At 35.5% G+C, this 25,121-nt stretch overlaps 1 long non-coding RNA gene across 1 annotated transcript in view; it reads right to left on the bottom strand.

Annotated features, from left to right (window-relative positions):
• Positions 1 to 238: 238 nt before the first annotated feature.
• LOC143639067 (uncharacterized) overlaps positions 239 to 25,121 on the bottom strand; it is a 41,761-nt gene continuing 16,878 nt past the window's right edge. The window contains exons 2-3 of the long non-coding RNA XR_013154657.1: positions 21,070 to 21,149; positions 239 to 2,021 (exon numbers count right to left, since the gene is read on the bottom strand). This is a non-coding gene — a long non-coding RNA (uncharacterized LOC143639067). The remainder of the gene's footprint in view (positions 2,022 to 21,069; positions 21,150 to 25,121) is intronic.

The following is a 25,121-nucleotide window of genomic DNA, read 5'->3' as shown; positions in this document are numbered from 1 at the left end:
CTGTGCACAAAAGGTGGACTTTAATTCACAATTCCAACTAAAGAAACTAGTTGGAACTAAAGGAATTCCAACTCAATCTCTCTGATTGAGCCTCACCTTTTCTGAGTGCTGTGAGCAAGCTGTCATTAAGAGAGACCAAACACATTTGTATTTTTCCATAGTGTCAGAATTTATTGAATAACAATTCACAGGCCACACCACTTTCATGGGGTGGCAGTTCATTAAATATTTGTGGGTAATCTGGTAGTCAAAAGCTGGGCAGCTGCAATGTTCTTTTATACCACTCAAGTCACAAATCACACTTGTTCAGGGTGTAGAGCTGTCAAAGTGCAGGAACTCACTCTAGGTTTGTCATGGAAGACAGCTGCAGAGTGTAAGCTTGGTGAGTCAGCTTGAGATGTCAAATTGGAGTGGGCTGTGTGTGGTCATCACAAGCAGAAGAAACCACAATCAGCTGAATCCTGAGCATGGATTCAGAAGTTTTTCACTGTGACAATTTCCTTGGGCAAGGCTCACCTTGAGGTGTGACCAGGTGATGGAATCAGGGTGCTGCCCAGTGTCTAGTCTCAAGGTGCTCCTCCTTATATGGGCCTTGAGTAAGAGTATTGTTTCATGCAGTAGACTGGTATGTTCAAAGAGCTAATGGCTCTGGTTTTTCTGATATGAATTTGATATGCCCACCATACACATGCTTCTGATTAATTCAGTAAGTTCACAGGTAGACTTTTTAAAAATATATTTTTTTACTTGTAGGTGGACACTGTAATGCCAGATTCATGGGACCCCAATAGACCTCCAGGAGCCGAATCCGATGCAATTACACAAGAGACTTTATTGCAAGCTCGATCCTGGACTTACAACCGTTTCCAATGCAGGGTCCCAGGGATTGAGTCCCGGCCCTTTGTCCAGTGAGATTTTATAGGTTTCTGGGGATACTCTATGCATCACAACATTACACAGCAAATCATTCCATACCATGGTAAAATCAAACAACAACTCTTAACATTGATTAGCACATTCACTGGCGGGAACAAGTTGGGTAGGGGTGATTGGTTAGTACAAGAGGCAGATTCCTTTGAAACATGGTTTAAGCCATGAGGGGGTGTACGTGCTAAACTTCGTGGTTTCCCAACATGTTATCAACCACCATAAACTACTTGGGGGTCATCTGGCATCCCAGGTATTTTCCCTGTCTCATGCTGATTGGTGGCTGCTAGGGGGCTGCTATGTGTCCTCACCTAGCCTAACTAAGTCAGAAACACCTGGCGCCACAGATCTCTCCTGTAACTTATTTACAAACAACTCAGCAGGGCGGCTATCTGCCTAGAAAGGCTCTGTGGGTTTTTTCCAAGGATAAGGGTCACGCCCCCTTCCTTAGGACAGACCTTGAGGTAGAAGCTGCTGTTATTTATTTATTTTCAAAAATGGGGTCACATCAGTTTCTCAGACGCAATACCTTTATTTTATTTTATTTATTTTTATATGGTGCTGAGGATCAAACCCAGTGCCTCATACATGCAAGGCAAGCATTCTGCCATTGAACCACAATGCTAACCCCTCACAGGTAGACATTTTTATTACCACAGTTATCAATTTGTGACTTATGGTTGTACTAGGCAGATATTGGTTGTTTACTTGTATGAAAAAAGATGGAGAGTCATTCTACTTTGGCACTTAAATTCAAAATGAAATTGCTTATGGCAAATTAGTGCTTTATAAAATGAAGTAACATGGGTTTAGTAACACAGGAGAACAGCTGTTCTATACATCATGGAGTAATGAATCTCAAGCCATTCTAGATGTCCACATGATTTAAATCTTCTCCAGAGAAGGAACTGAAGAATTTCTCTTCTCTCTACTCCACACTTAATAAGTTTCATAACAGGAAATTCTTCCTGGTATGGAGCCTAACATTTTTCTGAGAGTCTTGAAGGTCCTTATCCAGATGGCACTTAAGGATCATTGAACTGGTTGCTCACAATACCTGTGGGCCTGGATCCATAAATTGGCCCCACAATGACCTATAATAGAAAAGAAAGAGGAAGAAGTCCATATAAGAGCCTGGCCCATACTGGCTGTTATGCTGAGAGCTATATGCTATATGTATAGTTTATCATTTCATCTTCACTGTCACCATGAAGGGGATAAGCAGATGCTTTTTTTTTTTTTTTTTTTTTGGTCCTGGGGATTGAACTGAGGCACTTGACCACTGAGCCACATCCCCAGCCCTTTTTGCTTTTAATTTTGAGACAGAGTCTTGCTAAATTGCTCAAAATGACCTTGAACTTGTCATCCTCCTGAGTGCTGGGATTCTAGGCATGCTCTACCAACCTTGGCTGATGCATTCTTTTTAACAAGGTAGAAAATTGACTCTGATAGGAAAAGAAAATGTGTCAGGGCCACACACTAAGTTACAAAGCAAAGACCTGAGGTCAATTTGGACCAATTACCTGCAGATTGATGAAGGAAATGCATATGAAAAAATACAGAGATCAAAAGTAAAATGAGGTACTGGATGAACATAAAGTGCTTGAAAAGTAAGTAAACTATTTTGGGGAAAAGTGGACAGTATGTATGGATATGTGTGGGAAGCAGTTTGGGAATGGTCTTTTTCCCACCATCCACTTCCTTTATCAATCTTTACCTTTTGCCATGTCTATGGGTCTGGTAAGGGTCTAGATGTGGTAATATATCTGTTTAAATTAAATATATTATGGGATAACAGTCTGATTTTTCACAGTAATTTGGCAAATATATTTTAAGCCTCACTAAATTCCTATTTCTCACATGAAGAAATTGAGGAGAAGAGATGCAAAAGATTTATTCAATGTCACCCATCTTGGCTGACAGAAACAGAACACCTGATTCATGCAATCTTCCTATGGCTCCACACAGCCTATATTAAACTGCTACAGCTCCCATAGATTCTGAATGCCTCTATTATTTCAACTGGTTGATGTACTCCAATACAGGATGCTTTCAGAGGGCAAATCATACTCTGTGCTTCCCATACAAGGACATTGAAGGGAGATGGCAGTTGGTCTGGGAGAAGAGGCCTGGAACTTGGATGAAGGTCCATGCCATTTGTAACAATTAATATGTCCAATTAAAGAGAAATGATAAGCCATTTAATTTCTATGGGCTTTCCTTAGCTCTTTGATCTCTTTAGGAAAAGTTGTCTCACCCATTCCTTGCTATGTTTGTAAGAAACCAGGCTAGCAATGAGAGGGAGAAAAATGTCATAGGGCATGAGTGGGGAAGTAAGAAACCATAGCCTTCTGCCCCTTTTGAAGCAATATTTGAAACAGTATATCAATGTCAAGCTTGTGGCTTTCCCATACTAAGTGTTCAGTTCTCTATTGATCAGAAAGTTGTAATGAATGAAACAATATTTAGGAACTGTGCCAGCCATTGAGTTCTAATATATGATTTAATTAGAAAAACTGATTTGAGGTAGCAGGAATAAAAAAAAAACTTAGTTCTTTCAGGGTCAACATCATTGTTACCGCTAAGAAATGAGTAAGGAAGGCAGGTATATTGGCCATAAAATATAAGAAATTAGAAAAAATATAAGCCAAACTATTTTTGGCATGTTTTTACTTTCAGGAAATAGATCAAGATTTAAAAGGGGACACCAGAATGTTTGAATGCACAGTCTGTCTCTATGCTTCAATAGTGAACTCAACTATGAGAGGAGGCAGAGATACAACAGCCTTTGTTCTGAATTGCCTTTCAAAAAATAGTGCTACAAAACTCAACTCAAAGTGGATCAAGGACCTAGGCATTAGATCAGAGACCCTGCACTTAACTAGAAGAAAAAATAAGTCCAACACTCTATCATGTCAGTTTAAGAACCAACTTCCTCAACAAGACTCCTAAAGCACAGGAAGTATAATCAAGAATCAGTAAATGGGATGGTATCAAACTAAAAACTTCTTCACTGCAAAGAAAACAATCAAGAATGTGAACAGAGAGCCTATAGAATGGGAGAAAATGTTTACCCCTGTACTTCAGATAGAATATTAATCTCCAGGTCATACAAAGAACTCAAAAATACTTAACACCAAAAAAACCCAAATAACCCAATCAATAAATATGCAGAGGAACCGAATAGGCACTTCATAGAAGATGAAATATGAATGGTCAAAAATATATGAAAAAATGTTCAACATCTCTAGCAGTTAGAGAAATACAAGTTAAAACTACACTGAGGTTTCATCTCACTCCAGTCAAAAATGGCAATTATAAAAAATACAAGTAATAATAAATGTTGGCAAGGATGTAGGGAAAAAGGTACTCTCATACATTGCCAGTGGGACTGCAAATTGGTGCAATTACTATGAAAAGCAGTATGCAGATTCCTTAGAAAACTTGGGATGGAACCACTACTTGATCCAGTTATCCCACTCCTCAGTCTACTCTCAAAGGACTTAAAATAAGCATACTACAGTGATATAGCCACATCAGTGTTTATAGAAGCTCAATTTACAGTAGCCAAGCTATGGAACCAATTTAGATGCCCTTCAACAGATGAATGCATAAAGAAAATGTGGTATATACACACAATTGAATATTACTCAGCCAAAAAGAACAATAAAATTATGCCATTTGCCAGTAAATGAAGGGAAATGGAGAATATCATGCTAAGTGAAATAAGCAAATCCTAAAAAACCAAAGGCCAAATGTTCACTCTGATATGTGGATGTTAACTCACAATAAGGGTGGGTGTGGCGGGGAAGAATAGAAGTCCATTGGATTAGACAAACGGAAACAAAGGGAAGAGAGTGGGAATGGAATAGGAAGGACAGTAGAATTAATTGGACATAACTCCCTAGCCTTGTATTTGAATACATGACCAGGGTAACTCTGCATCATGTACAAGCAGAGTAGGATCCTAATTAGAATAAGTTATACTTCATGTATGTATAATATGTCAGAATACATTCTGCTGTCATGGATAGCTAAAAATAACGAATATAAAACAGTAGTGAATTTAATGCCATGTTTCTTAATCAGCATTTCTAAGAGAAAAAAGTCATTCAGCCAAATAATATTTATTATCTATTGTGTCAGATACATGTGTGGCAGTAGAGATCCCATTGTAGATATGGGATAAGGCCCTGCCCTCACCAAGTTTAGTGGAAGAAACAAGCTACTAAAAAAATAACATAAATATATAACTATATTAAGTGATCAGGGCTTGGAATAAGAAGTCTAGCTTCCTGTGAACGTGCATTAGAAGAGAAGCAACTTAGTCCAAGGAGACAGTCAAGGAAAAGCTTCCTGAAGAAAAATTTCAGTAAAAAAAAAAAAAAAAAAAAAAAAACTAGGCAGAAAGAGAGGAGAGGAGCAGGAGGTATCGACTTTTAATTAATTCATTCACCAAACACCTATTTGGTAATTAATACATTCCTAGGCTCTAGGAATATAGCATTTTACATGTGCTGTTAGTTTAATTTTTGCAATAACCTTATGGCATCCATATTGTTCTCATATTAGAGAAGAGGAAGTTAAGCCACAGAGAAATCATGTAACTTGCCCAGAGATACACAGCTAGTAGGAGGCAAAACTGGGATTTGAATTTAGTTTGGTTCCAGAAGCCATCACAGTCTTAGTCAGTCTGTTCTATTGATTCCTTAAGATGTCCATCCTCATGAAATTTATATTTTAAGTGGAAAACTCGACCGATAATCACAAAAAGAAAAAATATATATGATAATATATGGTGGAGATAAGGTAATAAAAACTCTAAACAAGGACAATGGAATAGGGTTGTGGTAGAAGTGAGAATGGTTTAGGCAGAATGGTCAGGAAAGGCCTCTCTGCAAGAAATGGCATTGTAGCAGATACCTTGGAAGGAGTCATTCATATAATGATCTAGGGCAAGATTACTCCAGACAAGGGGAATAGACACTACAATAGTCCTGAGGCAGGAACATGCTTAATGCTGATTTTGGGAAAAATATTCAGGATTGGCTGATTGAGGGGAGCAGTAATAGAGTGAGGAAATAAGCAGGAAAAAAAACAGGATCTTGTAAACCCTGGTGATGAGTTAGTATTCTATTATAAGCAGGGTAGCAACATGATTTAGTTTGTAAAGATCACTGGTATATTTATGCACATAGCATGATTTTGTTAAATTCATTCTACATTTCCTCCTCTTTCCCGTCCCTCTTCTCTCACTCTCAATCTCCTTGTATTCCACTGATCTTCCCTATATTTTTATTATATCCAATCAAACCCCCACTTTTTCCCCCTCATTTTACTCTAGCTTCCACATATTACAAAACATTCAACCCTTGATTTTCTGAGTCTGGCTTATTTTACTCACCACCATATAACCAATCAAAAATAAATAAATGAATAAACAAGGAAAAGGAAGACCAGTAGAGTAGAGGAAGGAGAATTGGGGAAAGGAGGAGATGTAAAAAGAGTGGGCACCAGGGACTAAAATGGAGTATGATTTATGAAGTTGATTACTTCATGCATATACAATTTTGTCAAAATGAAGCAAACTGTTATATATAACTATAATGCACTAATAAAAGAGAAAAATAGGAAAATAAAAGAATATACCTCCCCCACGACACACAAATCTTTCTGATTGTTGTAAGAATAGATTGTACTTGGGGTAAGAGTGGAAGCAGAAAAACCAGTAAAGAAGGCTATTACAATTGTCCAGGAGAGAGGTAATGGTAGCTGGAATTATAAAAGTAACAGTAGATATGAAAAAAATAGATTTTTTGATATGACTAGATCATGGATGTAATGAGGAGGCACAGAGGGAGAGATAGGGCAGCTAAAGAGATTCCTATAATGGGTACAATGTCATACTTAGATAGGAGGAATAAGTGTTGGTGTTCTATTTGCACAGTTAGATGACTATAATTTATGATAATATGTTGCATATTCCAAAACAATTAGGAGAGGGTTTTGAATGTGTTTACTATGAAGAAATGATAAAAGTTTGAGGGGACAGATATGATTTTTACCTTGATTTGATCATTACACAGTGTATACATGTATTGAAATATCATAGTGTACCCCACAAATATGTACAAAAATTACATATCAATCAAAAATAAAATTTAAAACAAATATCATTAATTTAAAAATAATAAAATAGCTCTTAGTTTTTGGATTGAGAAATAGAGTAGTGCCATTGATTGAGACAGGAAAGACTAGAAGTGAAACATAGATGTTAGAGTTGGAAGTGCCCCTACATGTAATATATGGAAAAACTAAAGATCAGAAATGGAAATTGACTTGACTGGGTTAGGAAATTAAAAGGCTGAAATAAGTAATGCCATTCTTCACAATCTCCCAGAAAATTATCATGTGCTCCATGTGTTCAACCCTTCAACTGTGAGGGGAGTGGTAATTAGAGCCTTACCTAAAATTCCCCCAGTACATGGGAATTGTGGGTGATTAACATGATTTGCATCTGCCTACATAGATTGTGTTAGGTATTCTCTGGCAGTATTTCAACTGAGATTCTTGCTATTTTTGATGGCTTTATGTCACTGAATTTTCATTCCTCTATTCTCTCTCACTTACCCAATATCACTGACCTAGATCCCCCAAGTGCAAAGTGCAGGAAACAAAGATCTGTCAGCAGAAGTGGGAGAACCCCACTTTTCCCTTCTCCAAGTCTGTAAGCCCTAGTCTGAAGAACCCTATTATAAAAGTAGCCTGGTGTATATCTGTTGAATTTTCTTAGTAACTATCAACAGCTTCTTCCAAAACTCAAGAAAGGAGAAGACATGTTGACTTTCAGGAACTTGGATTAAAATCCACACTCTGATACTGTCTCTGATTGTCCTTAGGCACGTGCCTCCCAGGAAGACAATCAGAGCCATACTCAGCAAGATGATATTGCACAGATATGGGGTTCTTTCCATTGGCTTTTAAGCCACATTATGCCCTCACTGCCTGCTAAAGGAGTCAAATTCTCCTTTAGCTCCTTTTGCTTTTTCCCCTTCTGACTTCAAAATAGAAGTAATTCCCAAGGTATTGACATGGAGTCTCTTCTTTTTTTTTTTTGTTATATTCCTTGGAAAATTGGCACCACTCCCTCCCCAGTCCTTCAATTCTCACTTGTTTGAGAGTGACCAAAACTAATTGTTGATCTCAAATTACTTTCATTTCCTCATTTCTAACAGCCTGCTTTTTATCACCTAGATAGAGTATGGGCCTGGGCTGAATCTTGCCAGGTTCATTTCCTATAAAATGTTCTAATACTGTGGAACTACCCATGGGGCCCTCCTCTCCCTCATAGGGTTGCTCAAGGATTAAATAAGAGATAAATTATGAGGTAGCACCTAAAACAATAAATGCAATATAATAGGCATTCAATGCATGTTAATACTCCTCAGCCTCCCTTTTCCACTTTCCCCAAATATCAGATTGACTTTGAGAAAACAAAATTGGACAGAATTCAGTGAACAGAAATAAGAGCAGAGTTTAGAAACAATACACTTTCTTGATTTATGCTTGAAAAGACAGTTATGGAGGCTTCATTTAGAAATCATAAAATAATTCAGTATTTGATATGAAGGTTGGAGACATTGTATTCCCTAAGTCCAGGGCAAAAAAATGGAATCAAGTATAGTAAAGATTTAGAAGATGATAACTTATAAAGCTATGATGACAGATAAGCAATCCTAAAAGAACAGGTGGACAGATTCATCTATATAAAGATAGAAACTGTACAATGAAAACTGACACTCAATACAAAAATGAAACAGACTGGGAAAATAAAAATAACACCCGAGTTTTAGTGTATCCCATGTAAACAGTGGATCAAATCTCAAGACAAAGAAATTAATTTCAATGAATGAAGCATCAGACATCAGCAAGTAAACAGATTGGAAGATGATGGAAATGCAGACATCCCTTTCTTGAGCCCTCAAAAATCTCCTATTTCATTTCTCACTAAACTGACTAGGGCCTTGCTAAGTTCCTGAGGCTGGTCTCAAACTTGCAATCCTCCATCATCAGCCTCCTGAGTCCCTGGAATTACAGGAGTGTGCCATCACATCCAGCTAAATTTAGCAATTTGACCTATAGGCAAATCACCTCCTCTTTCTAGGCTTTGGTGTTCTTATTTGGAAAATGAGGATGATAGCAATAGTAACTACCTCTTAGCATTGTAATTAAAATTAAATTGAGTAAATATTTAGAACTGACTCTAAGCAGCATAGTAAGCACTATAGAACTGTTTGCTATTATTATTAAAATGGATATTCTTTGATTAATGCTCTGATCACATCCTTGTTTTTCATCATTGGTAGCTTAGTTCCCCTACCAACTCCCCTATCATCTTCTAAATCAAAAGGATTGAAAGCATAATCACACATATCTACTTAGAAATTACCAAATGTGTGCACCATTGCTATGACTAATCTATCACAACATTAGGGCTAAAACAAATTTAAACCTTGACATCATTTAAAAATTTGAAAATAAGCCAGGCACGGTGGCACACGCCTATATTCCCAATGGCTTCAGAGGTTGAGACAGGAAGATTGCAAGTTCAAAGCCAGCTTCAGCCACTTAGTGAGGTCCTAAGCAACTTAGCAAGTCCTCATCTGCCACAGTCTGGCTGGGCACAATTCAGGAGCCACTTGTCAAAAGAAACAAACTTTATTTTTAGAACACACATGCCAAACCACACAGCTCTTCAGGAAAACCTTCAGAGCCCAACTGCCACCACCGGCTTCCCACAAGCCTCTCAACCTCCCCCACTCCTCCTGCTCTTGAGGCCGATTGGCTGGGTCGCATGGGCGGAGCCAAAAAAAGTCCCCCAATGAGCAGCTCCATGGTCTGAAAGGGCGGGGAAATAACCCAATGAGCATCACCACAGAGGAGCCAATCAGTTGGCAGCCAGAAGTTTGCTGGGGCCGCTGTGAGCCAATAATAAGCTGGCAGCTGAAAGTTTGCTGGCAGCTGGAAGTTTGCTGGGGCCCCTTCAGCTGCGGCTCTCAACATCCATTTCAAAATTTAAAAATAAAATAAAATAAAAATAAAAAGAGCTAGGAATGTGGCTCAATGGTAAAGTGCCTCTGGGTTCAATCCCTAGTTAAAAAAAAAAAAAAGGAAAATCATGTTCCCAGTTCTATAAAGTAACCATACTTTTACTTCACATATTGATTACATGATATACTATTCATATTAAATAATATCAGATGAATTCTAGATATGGCATATTAGCACATAAAAATACATCTCAACTCTATCCTAAATTAGATCAAAATTATTATTATTTTTTGTGGTGCTGGGGATTGAACCCAGGGCCTTGTGCATGTGAGACAAGCAGAATATCATGCTAAGCAAAATAAGCCAATCCCCAAAAAACCAAAGACCCAATGTTCTACCTAATAAGTGGATGCTGATCCATAATGGGGAGGTGGCATAGGATGAATGGAGGAACTTTGATTGGGCAAAGGGGAGGGAGAGATGGGGAAGGGACATGTGGGTAGGAAAGATGGTGGAATGAGACAGACATCATTACCCTAGGTACGTGTCTGACTGCACATATGGTGCAACTCTATACTGTGTACTACCAGAGAAATGAAAAGCTGGGCTCCCTTTGTGTACAATGACAGAAATGCATTCTGCTGTCATGTATAACTACTTAGAACAAATAAAATTAATATGTTAGCTCTATTGAATGCTATTAAATATTTAATTATACTTTAATTTTGCCTTCTTAAAATTTAGATTAGCTTTTTGGAAAGTTATTTGAATGATTTGGGTTTCTTGGCGGGGGGGAAGGTAGTCAAGAAATGATGTCTTCTTTCCTAACTTTTCATATCAATTCATGCTTATTAAGTGCCCTCCTTGTTCTAGGGATTGGAGATCCAGAGAAATAAGAACAGTTCCAGCTTTTAGGATGTTCATAGCCTAATTGAAGACAGGCCAGTAAATAAACAATGACAATACAATGCATGCCATGTTATAATGGAGGGATGAATAGCGAGCTCTGGGATCACACAGAAGTGTTATTAAGCAAGGGCTATTGTGCAACACACATAAAAACTAACCCTATGGCACCATACTTTTGCAAAAAGAAGTGGCAAGGAGGTCAGGAGCTAGAAGTTCAAATCTGCCTCCCAAATGCATTGTTAATTGGGGAATTTATAGGAAGGGAGGCAGAAAAATTTGCTTATTGACTGATAACAAGAAGTACATGTTTCTTTTCAGAGGGAGTTATGCTTTGTATAGAGATATCATTGACTACATAAATTGGATTCTTCTATTCGTGTCCATTTTTGAAAAGTTATTTCCTAACTGTAAGAATCATTAATGAAAGTCCTACAGTTAGAAACACTGGTAAATAAGGGGGCTGCTATGATCCTTCCCTCTAGAAAATAGTAAAGAAAATTTAAATCAGTCAGAATACAATGTATTCTTGGTCTTCCTGTAGCAAAACCAAGATGATGAAACAAGTTGTAGGGAACTGACACAGAGATTCCTTCAGGAAAATTGTAGCGGGACCTAAAATACCACTTCTATTATCACATTCAAGTTCATCATCAGAAGACTGAAAGAACTAAAAAACCAGTAGAAGTTCTATCATTGGAGTTATTACTAGCCTATAATACATAGATTGGTTTAGGGAAAAAATAAATTTCAACTTAATTATGCAAAAATCATATGCAAAAATTAACTCAAAATCAATAATTGATTTAAATGTAAGACATAAAACTTGTAGGGAAAATAAAACTAGGAGACTCTTCAGGATCTAGTTTAAGCAAAGAATTTTAAGTTTGACCCCCAAAGCATTACCTATAAAGGGAAAAGTTTATAGAATGGACTTTATGAAAATTGAAAACCTTTTCTCTGTGAAAGAAGATGAAAAGACAAGCTATAGACTAAAACATTTGCAAACCATGTATTCAACAAGAATTAATATCTACAATATATGAAGATCCCTCAGACTTTAAGAGAAAGAAATCAAATTAGTAAATGCATCAAAGAAATCACTAAGGAGAATATATAGATGTCAACTAATTACAAGAAAAGATATTCAATATCATTTTTTTCAAAGAACTTACTTTCAGTTTTGTTTATTCTATTGTTTTTATATTTAACATGTCATTTATTTATGCTCTAATCAGTATATTTTCCTTCTTTCTGCCAGCTTTGGTTTCAATGGGCTCTTATTTTTACAGTTCCCAAAGCAATAAAATTGAGATATAGTTTATAGTTGATACAGTTTATATTGAGATAGTTATAGTTTATAGTTATTTATTTGAGATATAGTTTTTTTCCCTTTATGTGGGGGGGGTGGGTACCAGGGATTGAACTCAGGGGCACTCATCCACTGAGCCGCATACCCAGCCATTTTTTGTATTTTACTTAGAGACAGGATTTCACTGAATTGCTTAGTGCCTCACCATTGCTGCAGCTGGCTTTGAACTCATGATCTTCCTGCCTCAACCTACTGAGCCACTGGGATTACATGCATGTGTGACAGTGCCTGGCTGAGATATGTCTTTTTTTAAAAAATATTTTTATTAGTTGTTGATGAATTTATTTATTTAATTTATTTATTTGTATGTGGTGCTGAGAATCTAACCTAGTGCCTCACACATGCTAGGCAAGCTCTCTACCACTGAGTCCCATCCTAGCCCCAGAGATATATGTTCTTTTTAATGTAGATACTTATACTATGACTTTCCCTGTGAGTTTTGCTTTTGCTATATTCCATATGTTGTGATGTGGTGTGTTTTAATTTTAATTCATTTCAAGGTATTTTATAATATCTGTACAATTGCCTCTGACTTTTTAAGAGTGTGTTGCTTAATTTCCACATATATGTGAATTTCTCCAATTTTCTTTCTATTATTGATCTGTATCTATTTCATTTTGATCAAAGAAGGCATTTTTGCAGGATTTCAGTCTTTTGAAATTCACTGAAACTTATTTTTTTGGCTTAGAGTATTATCTATCCTAGAGAATATCCTGTTTCATATGAAAATAATATATATCTGATGTGTTTGGGTAGAGTATTCAGAGAATGTCTTTTAGATCTAGTTAAATTTTAATGTTGTTCAAGCCCTCTATTTCCTTATTAATCTCCTATCTAATTATCCTATTATTGAATATGTGTATTGAAGTTTCTAGCTATTGTTGTAGAATCATCTTTTTTGGTGTTAGAGTTTCAGTATGTAAAATTTGGAAAGACCTGAACATTCAGACTGTAGCAATAAGGAAATCTGAGATTAATAATAAAAATAAATCAATCAGTACATGAAGGGAAGGAAGAGGACACCAATACAGAGCGTTTGAAGGGAAGGGGTAGCTAAGCTGATGCCAACTCCACTAGGGGCAGGGTTACCAATTAAAATACAGGATGCCTAGTTAAATTTGAATTTGAGATAAGTTAAAAAATTAATACCCAGGATTATTACATAACACATACTTATACTAAAAATGTATTTCTTGTTTATCTCAAATTTAAATTTATCTGAGTGCCAGTTTTAGTAAATAAAATACAGGGCACTCAGATAAATTTGAATTGGTAAGGGGGATTGAACCTAGGGGCATATCTGCCCTTTTTATTTTTTTGATACAGTTTTACTAAGTTGCTTAGGGCCTCACAAAGTTGCTGAGGCTGGCTTTGAACTTATGATTATCCTGCCTCTGCCTCCCAAATCATGGCTAGCATTTCTCTTAAGATCAGGAAGAAAGCAAGAATGTCGTATTTCACCACTGTTATTCAACATTGTAGTAGAAATACTAGCCAGAAGAATTAGACAAGGATACAAAGTAAAATATATTCAAATTGTAAAGGAAGAAGTAAAACTTTTCCTGTTAGTAGATGGCATTGTTTTATATATAGAAAATTCTAAGGAATTCACAATAAAGCTACGAAAGCTAAGAAATAAATTCTGAAATATTTTGGGTTATAAGATCAACAACAACAAAAAAATAAGATGTACTTCTATATACTAGTGATGAAATATTTGAGATTGAAACTAGGAAAAACAGAGGAGACACAATATTTAAAATCAAAAATTACCCTTGAGTTAATTATTCTTTAAATAATGGGTAGAATTCTCCGGTGAAACCATGTGATCCTAGACCTTTTTTGTTTGGAGATGTTTGATTACAGATAAAATCTCTTTACTTCTTATAGGTCTGTTGAGATTTTCTATTTCCTATTGAATGAGTTTAGGTAATTGTGGTTCTAAGAATGTGTCCATTTCTTCTAGGTCATATCATTTGTTGGCAATCATAGTAATAATGTAAATAGTGATTTCATTTATGATTATAGGTATTTATTCCTTTTCTCTTTTTTCTCAAACTTTTCCAAAAAATAGAAGAGGAGGGAATACTTTGTAATTAATTACTTCTATGAGGCCAGTGTTACTCTGCTACCAAAAACACACATCACAAGGCAAGAAAATTACAGAGCAATATCCTTTATGAATACAGATATAAGATTTCTCAAAAATACTAATAAACCAAATCCTATGACATATTTAAAGAACTATGTGTTTATAATTAAGTCTGTGTGTTTAACAACAGAAACATATCCACAGTTCTGGATTGAGATGTCATCTGATTTGGTTCCATTGTGAGGGCTCTCTTTAGTCTGCAGTCAGTTGCCTTCTTACTGTGCCCTCACTTGACAGAGGGAGAGAGCATTCTGGTTTCTTACTCTTATAAGAACACTAATCCCATCATGGGTCCTTACCCCTATCACTTCACCTAAACTTAATTACTTCACAAAGGCCCGCCTCCAATACTATCATATTGGGGGGTAGAGTTTCAGCACATAAAGATTTGGGGAGCACATTCAGTCCACAACAATAGGAAAAGCATATAAATAGACACTTCTGAAAAGAAGATACACAAATTACTGTTGAGTACATGAGAAGATGCTCGAAATCATTAATTATATGGAAATGCAAATCATAACTATAATGAGATAGTACTTCATACCTAACACTTCAGGACCATTAGTAGGCTTTAATTTAAAAATAAGAACAGAAAATAACAAGTGTTGATGATTTGGTAGAGAAATTTGAACACTTGGACACTGCTGGTGGAAAAGTAAAATGGTACAAACTCTGTGGGAAACAATCTGGTACTTCTTCAAAAAGTTAATTACATAATTACTTTACGACATGTATACCCAAAGAATTAAAAACAGAGGCTCAAACAGATACTTGTATGCCATTATTTACTGAAGCATTTCTAACAATAGCTAAATGATAGAAACAACCAAGTGTTCATTAACAGATGAATGGCTAAACAAAGTGTGGTATAGCCGTACAATAGGAAATCATTCAGTCATAAAATGTAATGGAGTTCTGGTATATGCTAGAACATGGATAGATCTTGAAAACAATTTGCTAATTGAAACAAGTCAGATGCAAATTGAAAAATATTGTCTGGTTATATTTATATGAAATATCTAGAATAGGTAAATTGACAGGGATAGAAGTGTACTAATAGGTTAGGTGTGGCAGTGCATGCCTATAATCCCAACTGCTCTGGAGTCTGAGGCAGTAGGACTGCAGGTTTAAAGGAAGCCCAGGAACTTAGTGAGACTGTAAGCAACTATCTGTTTTAGTCCATTTCATTTATGTTAGCCAATTTTGAAACTCTGTCTCAAAATAAGAAATAAAAAAGAGCTGGGGTTATGGCTCAGTGGTTAATGACCTTGGGTTCAATCCTGGGTAGCACCCCCCCCAAAAAAATAGTGTGCTAACAGGTACTGGGGGTGGGCATATAGAATGAGGACTTATTGCTTAATGGTTAAACATTTCTGTTTATGGCTGTGAGAAATTTTGTGCCATAAACATGCCTCTGAATTATACACCTAAAATGGTGCTTATTTGTTTTAAACAAATGTGTGTATGTAAATATATTTATATTTTTATATATTTACATATATAGCTGAATAAAAAAGATTAAATAGCTTTTCTTATAGCTTTTCTTCATTAGTTAAAACCAGGCATTAGAGGAATCCCAAATCAAATTTAATCAATAAAGGCAAAAAACAGGTTCTCATGAGTAAATAAGAATTGAAAATATATTCAAATGATCTTAAGTGATAGAATTGAAAAGTGAGGGCTTGACAGGTGATCCATGAACACAGAGTCTGGAGTTCCGTGCCTTGGTATTCATTCAATCATTCAAAAATATTTATTAAGTACACAGTATATGATCCCCTTGAATGATCTCCATTAAATTTTCCATGATTTAATAACTACTTGTGTATCAATTATCCTAAATCCATAATTCTAGTTTAAAACTGTCTTTAATTCAGATTAATATGACCAATTGCTTGCTTGCCATTGTCACTTGTATGTTTTGTAGACATCTCACGCTGAACTTGAACAAAATTCATAAATTATGAATTTATGTTCCTCAATTTGTTCCTCTTCCTCTCCTTCCATATATCAGTGGCTACCCTAGAGTTCCTCCATAAAACAGAACACACCAGTTGTTTTTATAAAGAATATAATACAAAGGTTTGTACTGGAGAAATGAAAAAGCAAAAAGAACACAAAAGAGCAAAAAAAGAAAGAGATATTTTGGAGGTGGTAACTGCAGGAAGCAGCTAACATCCCTTGACTGGGGAAATAAGGGAAAAGATTGGGATTATTAGACTTTAGAAGTGATAGAGAGCTAAGATCCAGTTCCCTGAAAAATAGGACCTGGTGGTGCTGGGTCTCTTTCTGGTCTTTAATTTGTACTCAAATGCACATCCTATCTAGGTCCATCTAACCCTCTTCATCTTATCTAAATTCCATCTATAGCTCCTTATTACTTTCATGACAAAATTCAAAATGTCTGATTTTTTAGACTTACCTACCTCTCTACTTTTGTTTCACACCACCTCCAAAAAGACTCTTATATCCAGCCTCCTGTAACTACTTTTTATATATACCTATTTTTTTTTTTTTAGTTCTAGGTGGACATAATATCTTTATTTTACTTTTATGTGGTGCTGAGGATCGAACCCAGTGCCTCATGTATGCTAGGCAAGCTCTCTACCACTGAGCCACAACCCCAGCTCCATACTGGTTTTTAATATAAAGAATATTCAAACAGAATTAGAAGCATTTAAGATAACATCCTGAAAAGAATGTTACTTTCCTAGTTTTATCAACTCTGGGAATTACCATCTTGGCTAATGTTAAGAAATAGTCTACATGTTCTGTAATAATTCTTCATGGTTCTCTCCTACTTCTTCATATTTTCCAGGCAGAGGCACTAATGGCGCTTTTATTTATTTATTTTTTTACTTATTTTTATATTTTTTAGTTGTTTATGGACTTTCATATTATTTATTTACCTGTGGTGCTGAGAATCAAACCCAGTGTCTCACACATGCTAGGCAAGAGCTTTATCACTGAACTATTACCCCAGCCTGGCACTTTTATTTTTAACTATCTGTTTTAATCCATTTCATATAGGCTAGCCAATTTGTTGGTGTTTCATGTTTCACTGTACTCTTGAAATATATTTTATTTCTCTAGAATCAGTAGCATTGTCCCCATTTTCATTTATTATTTTAGTACTTCAAGTTTTCTCTTTTTTTCCTTTAGTCCATCTAGCTAAAGCATGATCATTTCTTTGTTATCTTCCAAAGAATAATCTTTTAGTTTCCTTTATTGTTTTTCTATTTTCCATTTTGATCATCTCTGTTCTAATCTTTATTATTTCCTTCCTTCTGCTGTTAGTTTAATTTTCTTGTAATTCTTCAAGATTTAAAGTTTTTTTTATTTGAGATCCTTTTCTTTTTTAATGTAAGCATTAATAGCTATAAATGTCCCACTGCATTCCATGGGTTTTGGTATATTTTGTTTCATTTTCAATTTCTCTATGTATTTTCTAATTTCTCTGATTTCTTCTTTGATATGTTGTTGTTTAAGAGTGTGCCATTGGCATATAATGCAAAGAGACAAATCCTCATATGTAAAGTGGCCTGGTAATTGACAAAGGTGCCAAAAACAATCTTTGGAAAAAGATAATCTCATTAAGAAGTGGTACTGGGAAAACTGGATATACATATGTAGAAAAATGAAACTGCATCCTTATCTCACCCTGTAAGAAAGTTAATTCAAAGTGGATCAAAAACCTAGAAATTAGACCAGAAACTCTGCAAGAAGAAAATGTATGCTTAACACTCCAACATATTGTCACAGAAACTGACTACCTTTAGAAGACTCCTAACATGCAAGAAATAAAACAAAGAATAACTGGGATGGCATCAAATTAAAAAGCTTCAGCACAGCAAAGAAAACATTTAAGAGCATAAAGAGAGAACCTAAAGAATGGGAGAAGATCTTTGCTCTTCAAATATGGAATTAATATATAGAAATTATAAAGAACTCAAAAAACTGAAGACTGGAAAAAAAATGACCACAAGAACTAGAAACACGGGGAGAAATGAATTACAGTAGAGGGGGTAGAGAGAGAAGAGGGGAAGGGAGGGGGGAGGGGGGATAGTAGAGGATAGGAAAGGCAGTAGAATACAACAGACACTAGTATGGCAATATGTAAATCAATGGATGTGCAACTGATGTGATTCTGCAATCTGTATACGGGGTAAAAATGGGAGTTCATATCCCACTTGAATCAAAGTGTGAAATATGATATAGCAAGAACTATGTAATGTTTTGAACAACCAACAATAAAAATTTTTAAAAAAAGAACTAGAAACACTTCTCAAAAGAAGAAATACAAATGGTCAATTAAATATATGAAAAAAACAATTTGACATCTGAAGCAATTATGAAAATGCAGATCAAACTATCTTGAGATTTCATCTCACTCCAGTCAGAATGTCAATTATCAAGAATAAAAATGATAATAAATGTTGATGAGAAAGTGGGGAGTAAGGTACACTCATATATTGTTGGTAGGAATGCACAGTAGTGCAACTACTCTGGAAAGCAGCAGGGAGATTCTTCAAAAAAACTAGGAATGGAAATACCATATGACCCAGATATCCTACTTCTCGGTATATATCCAAAAGATCTAAAATCAGCATGCTACATCATGCACGTGATACAGCCACATCAATGTTTATGGCAGTGCAATTCACAATAGTCAAGCTTTGGAGCCAGCCTAGGTGACTGTCAACAGATGATTGGATAAAGGAAATGTGGTACATATACACAATGGAGTTTTACTCTACCACAAAGAATGAAATTATGGCATTTGCTGATAAATGGATGGAAATGGAAAACATCGTGCTGAGTAAAACGAGTCAGACCCAGAAGTCAAAGGTTAAATGTTTTTTTTCTCATATGCAAAAGCTAGAGCAAAATAAGGGGGGAAAGAAAAGGGGGAGAAGTCCCATGAAAATAGAAGAGAGATCAGTGGAGTAGAAGGTGGCAATTGACAGGGGGGAGGAAAGATAGGTAAAGGGAAGAATGGTGGAATAAATTTGATTAAATTATATATATATATATATATATATATATATATATATATATATATATATGAATATGCCACAGTGAATTCCACTTTTATGTATATTCATGATACTCTAATTAAAAAAACTATAAATAAATAGAAGAAAGACAAGTAGAGTAGAGGACAAGGAACAGGGAGAGGGAAAAAGGGAGGCAAAGAAAGTACTAGGGACTGAATTGGAGCAAATTATATTCCATACTTGCATAAGTATGTCAAAATGAACCTCAATATTATGTATATCTATAATGAACTAATAAAAAATGGAATAAAAAGAGTGCATTGGGACTGGGGTTGTGGCTTAGTGGTACAGCGCTTGCCTCGCACATGTGAGGCCCTGGGTTCGATCCTCAGCACCATATAAAAATAAATAAAGATATTGTGTCCATCTATAACTAAAAAATATTAAAAAAAGAGTACATTGTGGAGCTGGGATGTAATTCAGTGGTAAAAGTACTTACTTAGCATGTGTTAGGCTCTGGGTTCAATCTCTGCATATAACAAGAGTTGTTTAGTTTCTACAATTTAAATTTTTTTTCCAGTTTTACTTCTTTTATTGATTTCTAACTTTATCCCATTGGGTTCATAGAAAATACTTTGTAGGGTCATTTTTATAAGTCTATTAGGGCTTACTTTATGACCCAATGTATGGTATAATCTGGAAAATATCCCATGTGCAACTGAGAAGAATGTATATACTGTTTTTAGCTAGAGTGTTCAATATATGCCTGTTAGATCTAGTTTGTTTATTATGTTAAGTCTTTTATTTAGTTTTTTAAATCGGTTTTTAAAATATGTTTTAGTTTTTGATGGACCTTTATTTTATTTATTTGTATGTGGTGCTGAGAATCGAACCCAGTGCTTCACACATGCTAGGCAAGCGCTCTACCACTAAGTAAAAACCCCAGCCCATAATCTTTTATGTCCTACTCTTCTACTTGATTATTCTATCCATTATTCATATTGAGGAATTAAATTATTCAACTATTATTGTAGAACTGTCTATTTTTTCTTCAATTCTGTCAATTTTGGATTGATATGTTTCTAAGATCTGTTGTACAAAACTTTATAACAGTCAAGTAATCTTGCTGCATTGAATCTTCTATTTATAATGCATTTCTTAGTCTCTTATAATCATTTTTTAAATTCAGAACCTATTTTGTTTTATGTTAATGTAACCAGACCTGTTCTCTTTTGGTTACATGGCATATCTTTTAGTGTCCTTTTGCTTTCAATCAATTTATATCTTTGGATCTAAAATGAGTCTGTTATAGACAACATATAGTTGGATTATGTGTTTTTATCCTTTCTGTCAATCTTTGTCTTTTGATTGGAGGTTTTAATCTGTTTATATTTAAAGTGATTTTTGATAAAGAGGTATTTACTTCTTTTACTGCTTTATGATTTCTATATGCCTATGGCTACTTATCCTTCATTTCCCACATTACTCTCTTTTATATTTATTTGTTTTTTAGGTGAATGTTTAATTAGTTTTTCATTTTCTTTTGTATATATTATGTTGCTGTTTTCTTTGTGGTTACCATGGGGATTACATTTAACACCCAAAAGCTGTAACACTCTAATTTGGAGTTTTACCAGCTTAACTTTAATAATATACAAAACCTCTGCTCCTTTTCATCTTCTCCTCTATTCCCTTTTGGATGTTGATGTCATAAAATTATATCTTCAGACATTGCATAACCCTGAAAAGTAAAGTAATAATTGTTATATTTCTATTATATGCATTGGTGTCTCAAATTATATAGAAGCCAAAATGTAGATTTACAAACTGAAGTTATAAATTTATAGAAACATTAGCTTTTAGACACACACACACACACACACACACACACACACTTTTTTGCAATGCTGGGTATCAAACCCAGGGCTTCCACTTGGCTTTACCTCTGAGCTACACCTTCATCCCCTGATATTTGTTTTTTAAAGCATTTATTTATTAAATAATAAAGAAAACAAAATATGAAGTTACAAAATGTTATAATAATACTAACTTTTAAAAAATATTGCTTTTTAGTGGTATTTGGAGACAATACCTATATTTTATTTATTTATTTTTATGTGGTGCTGAAGATTGAACCCAGTGCCTCACACATGCTAGGCAAGTGCTCTACCACTGAGTCACAAACCCAGCCCCTAAGTTATTATAATTGCCCATCCATATATTTATTTCTTCCTACGACTTTAGGTTACTGTGTATGATCCTTTTATTTTACTTTGCAGGACTCCATAAGAGCATATCTTAAAGTGCAGGTCTGGCAGTAAATTAAGTCCCTTAATTTTCATCTATCTGAGAGCATCTTAATTTCTCCCTGACTTTTGTTTTGGAGGTGGGGTTACTGGGGATTGAACTCAGGGGCATTTGACCACTGAGCCACATCTCCAACCATGTTTTGTATTTTATGTAGAGACAGGTTCTTACTGAGTTGCTAAGGATCTCACTTGCTAAGGCTGGCTTTGAACTTGCGATCTTCCTGCCTCAGCCTCCTGAGCTGCTGGGATTACAGGCATGCACCTCCACACCTGGCTCTCCTTGACTTTTGAAGGATAGTTTTGGGACACATAGGATTCTTGTTAACAGGGGTTTTGTTTCTTGTAGTACTTTTAATATATCAGCCACTGCCCTCTGGTCTCCAAAGTTTCTGGGGAGAAATCCACTCTTATTTAGGATTCCATGTATGTGTTCAGTCACTTTTGCTGTTTTTAAAATTCTCCCTTTATCTTGGCCTTTCAAAAGTTTCACTATAATGTGTTTTGATATGGGTCACTTTCAGTTCATCCTACTTGGAATTTGTTAAATTTCTTAGATGATTATATTCATGTTTTTCATTAAATTTGTGAAGTCTTTAAATATTGTCTTTGTCACCCTTCTCTCTCTCTCTTCCTCTTATTGTACTCCCAGAATACATATATTGTCACATGCCTTTTAGATTCTATTCAGTTTTCTCTAATCCTTTTTCTCTTTATTCCTCAAGTTCAATAACTTCCATTGTTCTATCTTCATGTTCACTGATTCGTTTTCTGCCCACTAAAATCTACACTTTTTTTGTGATTCTGGGGATCAAATCCAGGACCTTAAACATGTTAGACATATTCACTACCACTGAACTACATCACCAGACCCCTAAAATACCTTTTAATCCTCTAATGAATTTTTTTAGCTATAGCTGTACTTTTTAGCTATAGAATTGCTATTTGTTTTTTAGATTTACTGTTTCTTTACTGAATTTCCATTTTGTCCTTAAATTTTTTCTTACCTTTTGCACACCTTTATTTAGTTAATTGTGCATCTTCAATATAGTTGTTTTAAATCTTTGTCTAGTATATCTGCCATCAAGTTTTCCTGAGAGATGTTTAGGTTGATTATTTTTTTCTTTTGAATCAGCCATATTTTCTTGTGTCTTTGAATGTCTTGTAGTTTTTTGGTTGAAATCTGGACGTTTAGTTCTAATACTATGGTAACTGTTGAAAACAGATCCTATTCCTCTTCCAGAGTTTTCTGGGTTTTGTTATTGTTTTATGTTTTTTTTTTTATTATTGTAGGTTGTTTCTGCATTGAGGAGTAGCTTTAAGTGTAACCTCTGGTTTTCTCAGATCCTCTCTGAACCTTCCTCTGGACATGCATAGTCACTTCCTAATTTTCTCCATATATACATTTGTTTTTGAATGTCCCAGTCTTTAATATCTGGCTTCTTAAAGTGAAAAAGGTAAAAATGAAAGGCAAGAAAAAAAGTGCTATTACTTTAAATCTGCAGGTAGTCACTTAAGCCAGAGGGTAAGGGGCTTGTCACTATGGAGGGAACTGCAACAACAATGGTGACCTATTTTTTTGTATGAGTTTTTATGGTGAAAAGCAGCAGTCTGTGCTATGAGTACACAGAGCCAATGTTTGGAAGCAAGGGTCTTTTTAAAAATATTTATTTTTTAGCTTTAGGCGGACACAATATCTTTATTTTACATTTATGTGGTACTGAGGATTGAACCCAGTGCCTTGTGCATGCTAGGCGAGCGCTCTACCACTGAGCCACAACCCCAGCCCAGCCAGGATCTTTTTTGCATCCTCTGGCTCCCAAAAGCTCTTGATAAGTTGCTGTAGGAACACAGTGCACAGCTGCCTCCTGTGTGAATGAGGGTTGTGTTAGAAGGGTGTCTCCTACTGTGCTAAGAGCTAAATTTGATCCAAATTAACCTCAATTCATAGTCCAATCCTTCCCCTAGAAGTTGCAAGCCTTAGATAAAATCCAGAGTTTGAAAATACTTTCATCAGACAGACTCAGTGCAATTGCCATCTATGTAGGAAGACATAGACTACTCTGCATTCATCCCAGAAACCTGTCTCCTGTGTCAACTATATTTTTGTGATGTTGGAGGTGGAATTCAGGGCTTCACACATGTTTGGCAAGTGCTCTACCACTGAGCTATAACCCCAGCCCAGTCAACTATATTTTCAAATTTCATAGAGCTAACAATTTTGGAAAATAGAGAGTGTCCTCTTTTAGAGCAGAGAGCAAGTTTCCTTACTGCCCAGTATAATAACGTTAATATCTCCTTCCAAAGCAAAAGTAATACAGGTTTGTATGCTGCCCATTATGAAAGATACAGGTTCCCTATCTTAAAGTTCTTTATTGTGATGCAAAGTCATTGGAAGTGCAGTATCCACCCAGACCATTTTAACATTATTCCATTACCCTTTCATGGCAAGGGGAACCAACATAAACATGGTGCTTGCTATGCTATAATAAAGTCCTTTGTCACAGGTGCTCTGTCAGCACCTATGGAACTGTGTAAGGCTAATTTGTTATCTTATAAGTGGGGTAAAAGCTCAAACTCTTCATGGTCCTTTACACTACACAGCCTAGCTAGGAGGTGTCACATTTAAGTCCAGAATTTGTGACAGCAAAGAAATATATTGAGACTTATTTAACTTATATTCTTTAATAAAATAGTATGAATTTTTATTACCTATAGCATATGCTAATGTATAAAACAACCAAAAGAATGCATCATCACACAAGTGTCCATCACTGACATATTTATATAAGCTTTCCTTTCTCTTTGATATTCTCTAAATTTTCTCTCCTCACTCGGATTTTGTTCATGCCCATATTAGAATTGGTCATCTTCTTTTTGGAGGATACTTATCATTATTTGCTTATCTATTTATCTGTGTAATATACATGATATTTTCAGTCTTCAAACTCAAATGTGCAAAAAACTACAATATGGTTTATTTGTGTGTGTGTGTGTGTGTGTGTGTGTGTGTGTGTGTGTGTTATACTCAAACAATTCAGTTTTCTGATCTTTTTCTCATTCTTTTCTCTGGGATATATTTAAATACCTTATTCACATAAGGTGAATTCCCAGTCTTTTGGGGTTCTCCATTCTTATTGAAGCTATTCCTTCTCTTGGATCAATTTTTCTGATTTAATTCCTGGCCCTGTGGTCTATGAGACAATCAAATGGATTTAGAAAGAACATCTGAGAGGGAGAAGTCTGGAACCAAATTTTGTTGTTCATATAAAATGTGGTAAGAGAAGGGAACAGATCAATTCTAAAAGAGCCCACAGAGAAGTCTGTATTACTCCCCAGGTATATACCAGTTTTAATGAAACTCAGGAGATGTTTATCATTTGCAGAGAGTAGGTCAGTAATAATTT

This window comes from Callospermophilus lateralis, chromosome X (assembly GCF_048772815.1).
Source record: "Callospermophilus lateralis isolate mCalLat2 chromosome X, mCalLat2.hap1, whole genome shotgun sequence".
NCBI classification, from domain to species: Eukaryota; Metazoa; Chordata; class Mammalia; order Rodentia; family Sciuridae; genus Callospermophilus; species Callospermophilus lateralis.
This window is presented reverse-complemented; position numbering and strand designations above follow the sequence as displayed.